The following is a 13,520-nucleotide window of genomic DNA, read 5'->3' as shown; positions in this document are numbered from 1 at the left end:
TTGTTTCAGTTTCAGTTAGTTGTTTATTTGTTTTTAGCTTTTCTTACACAGACATTGTATCAAATCCACCAATTGTTGTAACCTTTTTGGTCTCATAGGTCATTTTGGCCTTCTGAAGACGTTAATATATCATTTCATTTCATTTCTCTCTCTCTCTCTCTCTCTCTCTCTCTCTCTCTCTCTCTCTCTCTCTCTCTCTCTCTCTCACACACACACACACACACACACATACTAGGAGCTTCTAACTTTAAATCAAGCAATGAGGTGGATATCATCCCTGAAGGTATTCAAAAAATTTGTGGACTATAGGAATGAATTTTGATCATTTTCAAGAATTAAATCTGCACTAAAATATTACTTAGGCTCACCAGGTATTGCATCCAAAGCAATCTTATCCATAATATCTACTTAATTGTGTTTATGGAAGTAAAAATAGCACGCTCATTACAGTATGAAGCATACATCATACTCATAGTAGCCAATTCGAAGTATACCCCAACGTACCAAGTCTTTGAGGGTCAATCTTTGCGAGACCGAGCCATCACTACAGTCTACTCCATTCTCGATCCTCGTGACCCACTGTTTAAGCTCATTTTATCCATTTGTATTACTTGACTAAATGCAAATATTTCCTTTAGAACTTTGATAGAGTTCCACATGAAGGAATGACACAATGCTGCATCAACAACATCCTCACATCTCCCCTTCAAAATAATAGGTAAAATTTGTCTAAAATCTCCTCCTAGTAGTAATACAACCTTTCTACCAGATGGCTTATCTGAGAACAATACATCTTGTAGCCAATACTTCAAAAGCATATTGATGAATCATTGGCGCCTCATTTCAAATAATGAGCTTAGAAACTTTGAAAACCTCTGCAAGTTGTCCATGTATAGGGATTTTGCAAGTTGAAGAATTATTTAGCTCAAGTGGTGTCAAGAATCTAGAATGTGTAGCACATCCATTTGCCAAGAGTAGAGAAGCACTACCTAACGATGCAAGGGGGCTAGACCACTATGCCCTTATGCACTTAATCGTGCAAGTAAGCAAGTATACAAATATGTCTTCCTTAATCCCCTTGGACCATTAAAAAAAAATTTCACCGACATATTGGCAACTGCATGCATTACATCTTTGAAAGCAATGTGCTAGCTATCTGTTAATGTTAACTCCATAGCACTTGGCAGGCTGGAATACCAAAAGCTCTCTCTTCCAAAATCAATTTGTTTCCACCCAAGAATTCCAAATCATTTCTATTAAGTTTAGGAATTCCTTCAAATCAACACATTAATTCTCAAGCTTCTAGCAAACGACGATGGAGCGTGGGCACTGCTGTTGGTCGACACAAAATTGATGTCTACAGCAAACAATTTCAAGTGAGCTCACACGATATATAACTACCATGTGGAAATGATCATCACTTAATCTCAAAAATCCATGTCTGAGAATAGTAAAAAATGCAAAAGGGAACAATGTTAGAGAATCTCAACATGCATCACATAAAATAATCTAAGTCAGCACCAATCTAATTTAGCAATGTCGTAATTTTTCTAATGCAACAAATTGAATTCTTTACCTGAAAGAAAGATCATTCCTATGTCCGATAATACACTCTATATTACAAGGTGGCAATCCGTCTCCCACTAGCTCTATTGATGAACGAAAAAGGACCTGCATAAACAATACAACAATAATAAAATTTTTAAAAAAATTATTAACCTATAATAGAAAAAGATAATCAAGATTACTTTGTATGATAGAACATTGAGTTAATGGTATAAGAGCAGCTCTAATATGAAACTTATAATGAATACCCAAGTCAATGTCGGATGTAAGAAACACCCAACTGTTGGGTACTGAATACTGTTGGAATTAGGGTTGCAGGAATGCACACACAACTTCAAGAAGATGAGGAAGCTTGAGCACAACACAGTAGTGTATTATGAGTGCCAAAAATGAAAGATAACAAGCCCTAGAAGATAATGGGCGTATATACAATGCACGGGGGAAAAAACCTCCTAGTGAGGGAAAAAGTGCCCCGGCGGTCCTAAGTGTGTTCACACACATCACTACTATAATATGGTAACAAATCCCCCCTGGAGTGATGCGGTGAACAAGAGCTAGCACTCATGTATAGGGAAGTGTCTAGCTATGTGGACGAATCCACAAAAGGGAGTAAGCCCAAAGCTTTGCGAAAAGCTTCAAACTTCTCACGAGGCAGAGCCTTTGTGAAAAGGTCTGCAAGGTTATCCTGTGTTGGCACATAAGCCAAACTGATCTCTCCTGCAGAGAGTCTCTCCCTGACATAATGGTAGTGCACCTCAATGTGCTTCGTACGAGCATGGAACACTGGGTTCCGCGCAACTGCCAATGCGCTCTGACTGTCAGTGAAGATGGTGGTGGCAGATGGCTGCCCAACACCCAAATCAGCCATAAGGCGTCTGAGCCACACACACTCAACCGTAGCTGTGAAAGCTGCCCTGTACTCAGCTTCACAACTAGAAGTGGCCACAGTAGGCTGCTTCTTGCTCAACCATGATATGCATGAGCTTCCAAGCATGAAGCAAAAACCACTCGTGGACACGCGTGTGTCATAACAACCAGCCCAGTCAGAATCTGAAAAAACATGTAAATCTGGCGGCAATGATCCCCCCTTGGGATAAAACAACCCAAGATGCCGAGTACCACTCAAATAGCGAAAGATACGCTTCACTGCCTGCCAATGCTTAATGCCTGGGCTATGCATAAATCTGCTCACCTGTGAGACTGCAAACTGAATGTCTGGCCTCGTAATGCATACATAAATGAGGCAACCAACAGCTGTCTGATAGAGTGTGACATCAAAGTGATCTCCAGCATCATGAAGACTCAACTTCAAACCTGTCTCCATTGGAGTAGCAATAGGCTTGCAGTCTTCAAGGCCAAATCTCCGCAACAATGTTTCAATATACTTTGTCTGACACAAAGCAATACCTCCATCACACTGCTTAAATTGTATCCCCAAATAATGATGCAAATGCCCCAAATCTGACATCTCAAAAGAGGCATTCAAATCAGCCTTAAAATCAGCAATATGACTCTCATTTGGTCCTGTGAGCAGCATGTCATCGACATAGAGAGCAATGATTAGATGTACACCATCCACACGTTTAACATACAAAGTGCTTTCTGTTGGACTATTCTGAAACCCATGTGCAGTCAAATATGCATGTATTTTTTCATACCAAGCTCGTGGAGCTTGCTTTAAACCATATAAAGCCTTTTTTAACCTGCACACTTTGTTTTCCTGCCCTCTTTGAACAAAACCACGAGGCTGCGATACATACACCTCCTCATGCAAATCTCCATTTAAGAACGCAGTCTTTATGTCCAGCTGATGTACATTCCAACCATTATGAGCTGCTAATGCACAGATGCTACGAACAGTGGTCATACGACATGTGGGAGCAAAAGTCTCATCAAAATCAATGCCCTTCTCTTGAGCATAACCTTTTGCAACAAGCCTAGCCTTATGGCGATCCACTGTGCCATCAGGCTTACGCTTCAATTTGTAAACCCACTTAGTGCCAATGGCCTTCTTGCCAGGGGGCAAGTCACATAAAGACCATGTACCATTCTTCATAATAGCATCGTATTCTGCTTGCATAGCAGCCATCCAATTTTCTGAACTTTGTGCCTCATCAAATGAAACAGGCTCACTTTCATCGCACATACTAGAAACAGCCAATGCATAACAATCTGACGCATAAGAGGCACCATGAGAGCCAGAACGAGTGCGACTAGACAAAGGGGCATCCAACTTGCTGTCACGCAAAGTCTGCACCAGCCATCTAGGCATATTCCTAGAGCCCTCAATCTCTTGTCTCTCATCCTCAAGTGCATCATGCACATCTGCATCAGATATAGGCTGATCTGTGCCATCATTTAAAACCTGCGTAGGCTGAAAAACTGCCTCATGAGGTATTGCACTTGACTGTGCACCACTGAAAAGAGGCAACAATGTATCATAGACATCACGTGAGCTGATATCTGTCTCCTTAGTACATGAAACCAAGGGCTGAACTGCATCTTCCACAAATACAACATCACGGCTAACCAAAATGCGCTTTGTCTGTGGATGATACAAACGATAGCCTTTGCTCTCAGCACTATATCCAACAAAAATACATTTGACAGCTTTGTCATCCAATTTTCTGCGATGTTGCACAGGCACTAATGCATATGCCAGGCAACCAAAAACACGTAAATGGCCAACAGATGGCTTGCGGCCATGCCAAGCCTCATATGGAGTGACAACCTGTAATGCTTTGGTGGGACACCTGTTTAGTACATAAGTGGCACACATGACAGCCTCAAGCCAAAAACCATGTGGTAGACTTTGACTCTTAACCATACATCTTGCCATTTCCATGAGAGACCTGTTTTTTCTCTCAGCCACACCATTTTGCTGTGGTGTATACGGCACTGTACATTGGTGTTTTATCCCACGCTCAGCCAGAAATGCATTAAATTCTGAAGACATATACTCCCCCCCTCGATCTGAACGGAGGGTGCCCATCTTACTTTCTGACACATTTTCAGCCATAACCAAAAACTGTTTGAAGCACAAAAACACTTCGGACTTTGCCTTCAAAGGATATACCCATGCATGCCTGGTAAAATCATCAATGAAAGTCACGAAGTAAAGGTAGTTTCCAAATGATGGAGTTTGCATGGGACCGCAAACATCACTGTGAACAAGCTGCAATCTGCGTTCAGCTCTCACTGATCCATCTTTGGGAAAGGAAGCGCGCTGCATTTTACCCAATATGCAGCCCTCACAAACATGCTTGACAGGTGCCTCAAGCTTAGGCAAAGAAGACACCATTTCAGATTTCTGCAGGCGCAGCAAACTTGCAAAATTCAGATGACCAAAACGTGCATGCCACAGTTTTGCATTTGAAATAGCCTGCGTATCCATAATAGCACATGCTGAATCCTCTACACATTTGCCATCCATATTGAGCTTATACAGCCCTCGACATAGTGAACCAGATGCTACAATGATGTCACCACAAGAGAGATCATGAACAGTACATCTGTCATCCACAAATTTTACAACCAAACCTGTTTTGGCAAATGCGGAGACTGACAGCAGATTCTTTTTGATCCCTGGCACATACAATGCATCAAAAAGTGTAAAGGTGTTGCCATTTGCAACATTCAGCACAATCTGTCCAACTCCTTTAACGGGATAAGAGGAGTTATTGGCACAAGTGACAGTATTCCCTGTGGGAGCAGACTCAAGGAAAGTGAATAAACTGCGCTGCGAGGTGATATGCTTAGTGGCACCACTGTCAAAGTACCATACATCTGAATCTACTGCAGACATACATGTGTCATGCAAAGATGGGTCATAACTGCACTGCGCATTGAATGCCCATTCTGTATCTAGCACAACATTAGCAGATTCATTGTTAGAAGGAGAGGCATCTGCAACAGCCATACCAGCCTCTTTCTTCTTAGCCTCTTTCGCAGCCAGCTTAGGACACGCTTTGATGACATGATCATTTCCCTTACAGTACTTGCAAAATGTCTTCTGTTTGTCACCCTTCTTCTCATCTTTGTCTTCCTTCTTTGGTTGCGCAGCATTTGCAGATTTCTGCTTACTAGAAGAAAAGCCAGCTTTACCTTTCCCGCTTCTCTGACTAGCAACGAAAGCTTGATCTGCGACACGCATAATATTCCTGTTTTGCCTTGACTGGTCTTCTTGCAGCAAAACAGAAACTAACTCCTCAAATGATAAGGCATTGGGATTGCCTTTCATCATCAAGCGAAGAGTGGAAGCAAAACCCTGATAAGAATCTGGTAGACCATTCAAAACAGTCTGCACAAGTGAACTGTCTGACAGGATTTCATCTGCAGAAATGAGCTGCTCTTTGAAATCCTTGATCTTTGTCAAAAAGCTATCCATAGAATCATCTTCGTTCATATGCTCACTCTCCAACTGTTTTCGGAGATAAGCAACACGAGCCTCATTTCTTGCCTGATACAATGTGGCAAGTACATCCCAAGCATCCTTAGAAGTCCTGCAGGAGCGAATATGTGGGATAATGGTACGTTTGACAGACAGCGCAATCAAGGCATGAGCCTGCGCATCTCTACCATCCCAACGAATCTGCTCTGCTGAAAGTGGTGGTTCTCGAACAGCTGCTACAGCACTTGTGCCTGCACCATCATCAACAGTACCTGTTTCTGATGTGTTTGCAGCATTCCCAGCCACAATAGGACGTGCATCAATACCCTGCACAATGTTCCATAACCCCTTTGCTACCAATACATGTCGCATCATATATGCCCACAATGGATAGTTGGTGCCATCCAACTTATCCTCAGCAGCCAACATGCGGAATACATCATTGTTGTCAGCCATGGCCAATGACTGTACTACTAGATGTAAATGCTGTCTGTAAGAGGAAAACCTGTATAAAATCGACCTGTGCTATGTAGCACAGCCCAAAACAGACGAATGGGCACCTGTCCTACAGATTTCAATCTTGACAGAAAATCTGCACAGTAGGACGATTTTGCCTGCGCAGTACTTGGAATGCAAAAACGGAGGGCGAAATGACTTCAGATCAAAATTCTGAAATGACCAGGCCCTACGGGCTCTCCCACGGCATATACTAACCTGCTGACGCTCGTGAAACCTCGTCGCAATCGGAGGAGATGAAGCGGCAGGTGCCGGTGATGCTGCCCGGGAGGAGGAAGCCTGCTCTGATACCAATTGTTGGAATTAGGGTTGCAGGAATGCACACACAACTTCAAGAAGATGAGGAAGCTTGAGCACAACACAGTAGTGTATTATGAGTGCCAAAAATGAAAGATAACAAGCCCTAGAAGATAATGGGCGTATATACAATGCACGGGGGAAAAAACCTCCTAGTGAGGGAAAAAGTGCCCCGGCGGTCCTAAGTGTGTTCACACACATCACTACTATAATATGGTAACAAATACCCTTCAAAAGATGCTAACCAATGATAGAGAGGGAGATCATGCTAGCACTTCTTTAGCACTAGTGACCTATAATGATCGTGTAGATAGTGTGGAGGAGTAAACACGGGCCTAGTGATTGAGATGTGTATGCGCCGACTTCATTTTGTGGAGACAACGACATGACGGCATGTAACACATGAGAAAGGTAGAGGTGACTAGAGCTATAGTTAGTGTTCAAGTTGGTTAGGTTCCTCCTCGACCTCCAATCATGGAGCAACAAGTCCTTGGTAGTATTGTAGATTGTGTCAAAGATGACCCTTGTCTAGATGCTCATAGATTTATAATAGAGAATGTGCTAGAATCTTCTTCATCATCTGATGTCAACAGTGACTATCATCCCCATTAGGACTCAACTCAAAGTAGCTCCATTAGTCCTACTTTATACTTGAGATGTGTTTAGTAATCATTCTTTGTATTATATATTTAGTAGTCATGTTTTATGATTATATAATCAAGATGGCTTTATTCATCTAGTTGTGCAAAATTTATGACTCGCTATTTTTTAAATATTAATTTAAAATTTTTCAAAATCTTCATTCAAAATTAATGTTTCTCTTGGTGCTGTTTAAATCCATTTTTAAAAGTCTTCATTATTCAAAGTTTAAATTTTAAAAGTGGGTTTATTTAACTCACCCTTGTGCCATCATACCCAAAAATTGTTTGTTAGTGATAAACTTTTGTAAGCAGGCTAGGGGGGTCCCCTCCCGCATGCTTACAAAGTTTGGTCACCATTGGATGATGTTTGATTGGTCAAGTAGTGCCTACTATGCATTCTTCAAGTCTCCTAGTGCTTGAGAGGCCTTTGAAAAATCTTACTCTTCCCTATGCCATCGTACCCAAACATCATGGTGAAACTTTGCAAGCATGTTTGGGGGGTCCGCTCCCACATTCTTACAAAAGATTGGTCACACCATCCAATAATGTTTAATAGGTCACGTAGCATCCAATACACATTTTTCAAGTCTCTCAGTGCTCAAGAAACCTTGAAACTCTTGCGCTTCTCCATGCCATCATGCCAAAACATCGTGCATTGGTAATAAAACTTTGTAAGCATGTGGGGGGACACCCCCTCTGCAAAGTTCCATCACCAACAAACAATGTTTAATTATGATAGCATGGGAAGGGAGGGATGTTGCAACTCCTCTCGAGCACTAGGAGACTTGAAAAATGTGCAATAAGCACTACTTAACATATAAAATAGTGTCCAATGGTGAGACCCAACTTTGCAAGCATGTGGGGGTACTATGTCAAGTAGTACCAATGTACATTTTTTAAGTCTTCCAATACTCAAGAGGCCTTGAAAAATCTTACTCTTCTTCATGCCATCATACCTAAACATCCTCTGTGCTGGTGATGAAACTCTAAAAGCATATGGGGAGACAAGGATCCCCCCCACACTTGCAAAGTTCAAAACAATGTTTGATCGGTCAAATAGTTCATAGTGTGTATTTTTCCAATCTCCTAGTGCTCAAGATGCCTTGAAAAATCCCACTCTTCTCCATGCCATGATACCCAAATATCATTCGCGTTGGTGATAAAACTTTGCGAGCATGTGCGATGCTTGATTAGTCCAATAACATGCCCATTGTGCATTTTTCAAGTCTTCTAGTGCTTGAGAGGCCTTGAAGAATCATACTCTTCCCTATGTCATCATACCCAAACATCATCTGTTGGTGATGAAACTTTGCAATCATGTGGGGGGTCCCGTTGCACATACTTGCAAAGCTTAGTCAACATCAAACGATGTGTAATATGTCAAGTAATACACAGTGCACATTTTTTAAGTCTCCACGTATTCGAGAGGCCTTGAAAAATCTTGCTCTTTCCCATTCCATCATATCCAAACATCGCCTATGGTGATGAAACTTTGCAAGAATGTGGGGGGTGGGGCGGTCCCTCCCACATGCGTGTAAAGTTTAGTTAACATTAGATGATATTTGATTGGTCAAGTAGTGCACAATGCACATTTTTCAAGTCTCCTAGTGCTCAAGAGGCCTTGAAAATTTTCACTCTTCCCCATGCCATCTTACACAAACATCATTTGTTGGTGATGAAACTTTGCAAGCATGTGGGGGGGATCCCCCACATGCGGGGATGAAACAAGCATGTGGGGGGGATCCCCCAACATTCTTGTAAAGTTTAGTCACCATTGGGTGATGTTTGATTGTCTAGTAGCACCTACTGTGCATTTTTCAAGTCTCCTATTACTCGAGAGGCCTTAAAAAATCACACTCTTCCCCATGCCATCATATTTAAACATCGTCTATTGGTGAGATGAAACTTTGCAAGCATCTTGGGAGGTCCCTCCACATGGTTACAAAGTTTGGTTCACCATTGGACAATGTTTGATATGTCAAGTAGCACCTAGTGCATATTTTTTAAGTCTCTTAGTGCTCGAGCAATGAGAGACCTTGAAAATTCCCACTCTTTCCCATGTCATCAGACCCAATCATCATTCGTTGTTAGTGAGATGAAACTTTGCAAGTATCCCCGCCCACATGTTTACAAAGTTTCACCATCACATCGGACGATGTTTAATTAGTCAAGAAGTGCATTGTGTGCATTTTTCAAGTCTCTTAGTGCTCAAGAGACCTTGACAATCCTGCTCTTCCTCATACTAAAAAATCACCCGATGGTGGTGACCAAATTTTTCAAGCATGTGGGGGAACCCCTCCCACATGCTTAAAAAGATTTGGGGGGTTCCCCCCCACATACTTGCAAAGTTTGGTTACCATCGGGTTATTTTCTGTTATTGGCTGATGAGGATAATAGCAAGGGGTTAGACTATTATCTCATGAGTTGCTCTAGGCCAAAGTGCATCCTTAACCAAGATATGATGGATGATTATAGGTTTTCTTTTGATGCCCATAGCATGATTATAGCAATATAGTTCCGCAAATCGAACATCATTGAGGGAGTGTTGAGTTCTAGTAGTGGGAGTGGGAGTTAGAGGCATTTCAGTACTTCTCATCTACTTTGCGACATGATCAGGCTCACTCTTAATCGAGTAAAGAGTAAAAAATGTGGATCTCTCTCATGTTTTCATCTTTGAGTGGACGACCATGAGAGAAGTTTGGAACATTGAGAGCTAGAGAGGGTGCTAATGACTAAATCTCTATCATGATAGTAGGGAGTCTACATTCCATCATAGTACTTTTATTCATTTCATGTTTGTACTTTTAGAGGCATTTCATATTTGCTGATGTTGACATTTTCTTATGACTTGAATTTATCTTTATACTTTATTAGTGTACCATTGATCTTGATGATTATTTATGTTTCATTAATCATGGCTCCAACTAAGTGTCACATTTATATTTGTACACTAGCTTTTATATTCATATACTAGCTTTGTTTTAGGATTTAAATTGTTATTTGTTTTCCTTAAGACGGGCCCCGACATACTTGCAAAGTTTGGTTTGGATGTCATCATACCCAAACATCACTCTCCTATAGCAAATATGTTAGCTCGTCACATTAGTTGGCTATGAACATAAGACCAATGTGCTCATTAGACAACACTAGACGTTAATGATGCTTAGGAGAGAGCAGTGTTTGTATTTATGCATCTGTCCATTCTCTCAAGGTACAATCTGATAAATCACCATCCATACATGCTCCATAAAAGCATGTAAATTGTCATGTGTATGTATCATGGGGGCTGCCAATGTACTGTCATAGAATATGCAGTGGAGATGAAGACAAGATCTGAAAACACTAGAGCAAGTGCACAACAAAAAAACAGAGAAATGAAGAGAGAGAGAGAGAGAGAGAGAGAGAGAGAGAGAGAGAGAAGCGTATAACTCTACTATATACACAAGAGAAAATCCCGGATACAAGATGTGTAGTGTGGGGGGGAAGGGGCCATTATATATGGCCCCATGCTGCTGGTCGGCTAGCATATAGATAGCCGACAGCCAACAAAAGCCCACGACTTATTTTCCCCTCCAATCGACTAGCAATAGACAGTTGGCCATGCAAATCATGTCGGCCACAGCACACAGGGTAAAGTTGGGGCAGCCAGTGACCCAGTCGGCTAGCATCTAGTACAACCAACAGGTTCAATACAACCTCCCACACCCAAAAAATAGGAAAAAAAATGGGGAAAAATATGGAGAGTGGGGAAAAATGAGAAAACACCTAAATCGGGCGGGCACACCCATAACAGAGGCCCTAGTGTAAATATACAGACAAGAGATGACTGCTAACACCCCCTCTCAGCTCCTGGATGATGTGGAACCAACCCCAGTGAGTTGGAGTGCCACCGGAGCATAGCCTAAGATAGAGACTTCTTGAAGAGGTCCGCTGCATTGTCCTCCATCGAACAATAAAGGAGCAAGATGTCACCAGCCAAAATCTTCTCATAAGCAAAGTGATATTATATCTCTATGTGCTTGGTCCGGCATGGGAGATCGGGTTCCGAGCAATAGCTATATAGCTCTGGTTTGCATTGGATGACTGTGGGTTCCTTCTCTATGGAAACCCAATCTCACCAAGCAACCTCCGCAACCACATAACCTCACAAAGCAGCACCACAAGCGGCCCGATACTTTGCCTCTATCTATGACAAGGCAATAGTTGGCTGCCTCTTACTACTCCAAGAAACTGCTCTTGAGCCAAGGCAAAAACTATAGCCTGATGTGGATCTCCTCGTGTATGGATCTCCTCCCCAATCTGAGTCACTCCATCCTTGGAGTCTGACTCCATCCATCAATCCCCCTCCTGTGTAAAAGAGTCCAAGATCCTTCGTACCTTGCAAATACCAGAAGATCCACAATCCTGCGTCCCAATGAGACTTCAACGGTCTCTGCATATGAATGAGCTCAACAGCCCCATAGGGATTTCTTTGCACCGACAGCAAAGGATGACCACGATTCGGACCGTTCTTGCCCTTGCTTCTTCTCAGCAGTGGCCGTTCTTGCCCTTGCTTCTCATCAGCGGCGGCCGGTGGCCCGTGTATCAGATGGATGTCAAATCTACGTTCCTTAATGGTGACCTGCAAGAGGAGGTGTATGTTGAGCAGCCTCTAGGCTTCACGGTTCCAAGATCAGAAGGGATGGTTTACACGTTAAGAAAGGCCTTGTATGGTCTTAAACAGGCCTTGTATGGTCTTAAACAGGCTCCCAGGGCTTGGAATCAGAAGATTGATTCCTTCTTTCTCCGGACTGGATTTCAGAGATTGGTTTTGCAGATCCCAACTTGTATCTCTTTCGGGAATGCGGCATGGTCACGTTAATCATTCTTTATGTGAATGATCTTATTCTCACCGATGATCATGTGGAGCACATTAGAGTGATGAAGGCTACCTTTTCATAGGAGTTTGAGATGATCGACTTAGGCTTACTCCACTTCTTCTTGGGATTCGAGATCTGGCAGACCTAGAGGGGGTTTTCTGTCTCTCAGCAGCGGTATGTTCATGGGTTCTTGAGGCCTTTGGGATGGAGAACTGCAAGCCTGTTACGTTCGCCGATGGACCCGAACATGAAGCTGACAGTGAATGATCCTTGTGAGCCAGTTGATGTCTCTCTGTATCAGAAGCTGGTTGGTTCATTGATATGGTTTTGCTGAACATAAGATTGGACTTGAGCTTTTCTTCTCATAGTTGATACCTGGCCGCTGAGCATAACCCTTAGCCACCACAAGTCTAGCTTTGTGTTTGTCCACCAACCCATCTGACGCATACTTGGTCTTAAAGACCCACTTGACACCAATGACTGACCGTTTCGACGGCCTCGGTACCAACTCCCAAGTGTTGTTCTTCTCAATGGCATCCAGTTCCACTTGCATGGCTTTCCTCCAAGTATCCTGTGCAAGGGCTTCCTTAATGGAAGTGGGCTCTTTGTCTCGCATGATACGAGACATCAAAGCATAGTTTACCTGTAAAAGCTCCGCTGAATGACTTTTATCACGGACTCTGTGTGATCTTCGAGGTCCATCCTCTATGGTCCATTCGGAGGGAAGCTCCGTGACACCTGACTCCCAAAGGGTGTCCACTAACCACCTGGGTACTCGAACAGAACGCGGAGCCTCCTGCTTATGGGGGCTCATCTCCAGCTGCTCTGCAGGTTCAACCTCCTATAATGTGGCTGAGGTTGTCCACCTGGAACAATAGACTGGGAATCATCATCAGAATCCTCTGGGTCTCCAAGAAGTGGCGGCTTATCAACAGTGGAAATCGGAACATGCTCACCAAAGACCACATCCTTGCTAATAACAACCTCGTTCCTCTCTGGATCATAGGATATGACTCTCTTGGAAAGAGAGACATATCCCACAAAGATAAGTTTTTGGGACTTTGAGTCGAGCTTCCCCCTCTGCTTCTTCGGAATGTGAACATACGCATCGCTCCCAAACACACGAAAATGGGAGACATTAGGTTTCCTGCCAAAATATGCCTCAAAGGGAGTCATGTTCGGTAGTGAAGTCATCGGAGACCAGTTGAGGATATGGACAGCCGTAGCCACAACCTCTCCCCAAAGTGGACG

This window comes from Cibotium barometz, chromosome 46 (assembly GCF_041138505.1).
Source record: "Cibotium barometz isolate CiBa-2024 chromosome 46, ASM4113850v1, whole genome shotgun sequence".
In the NCBI taxonomy this organism is placed as follows: Eukaryota; Viridiplantae; Streptophyta; class Polypodiopsida; order Cyatheales; family Cibotiaceae; genus Cibotium; species Cibotium barometz.
The sequence above is the reverse complement of the archived record's forward strand: the minus strand, read 5'-3'. Positions refer to the sequence as shown.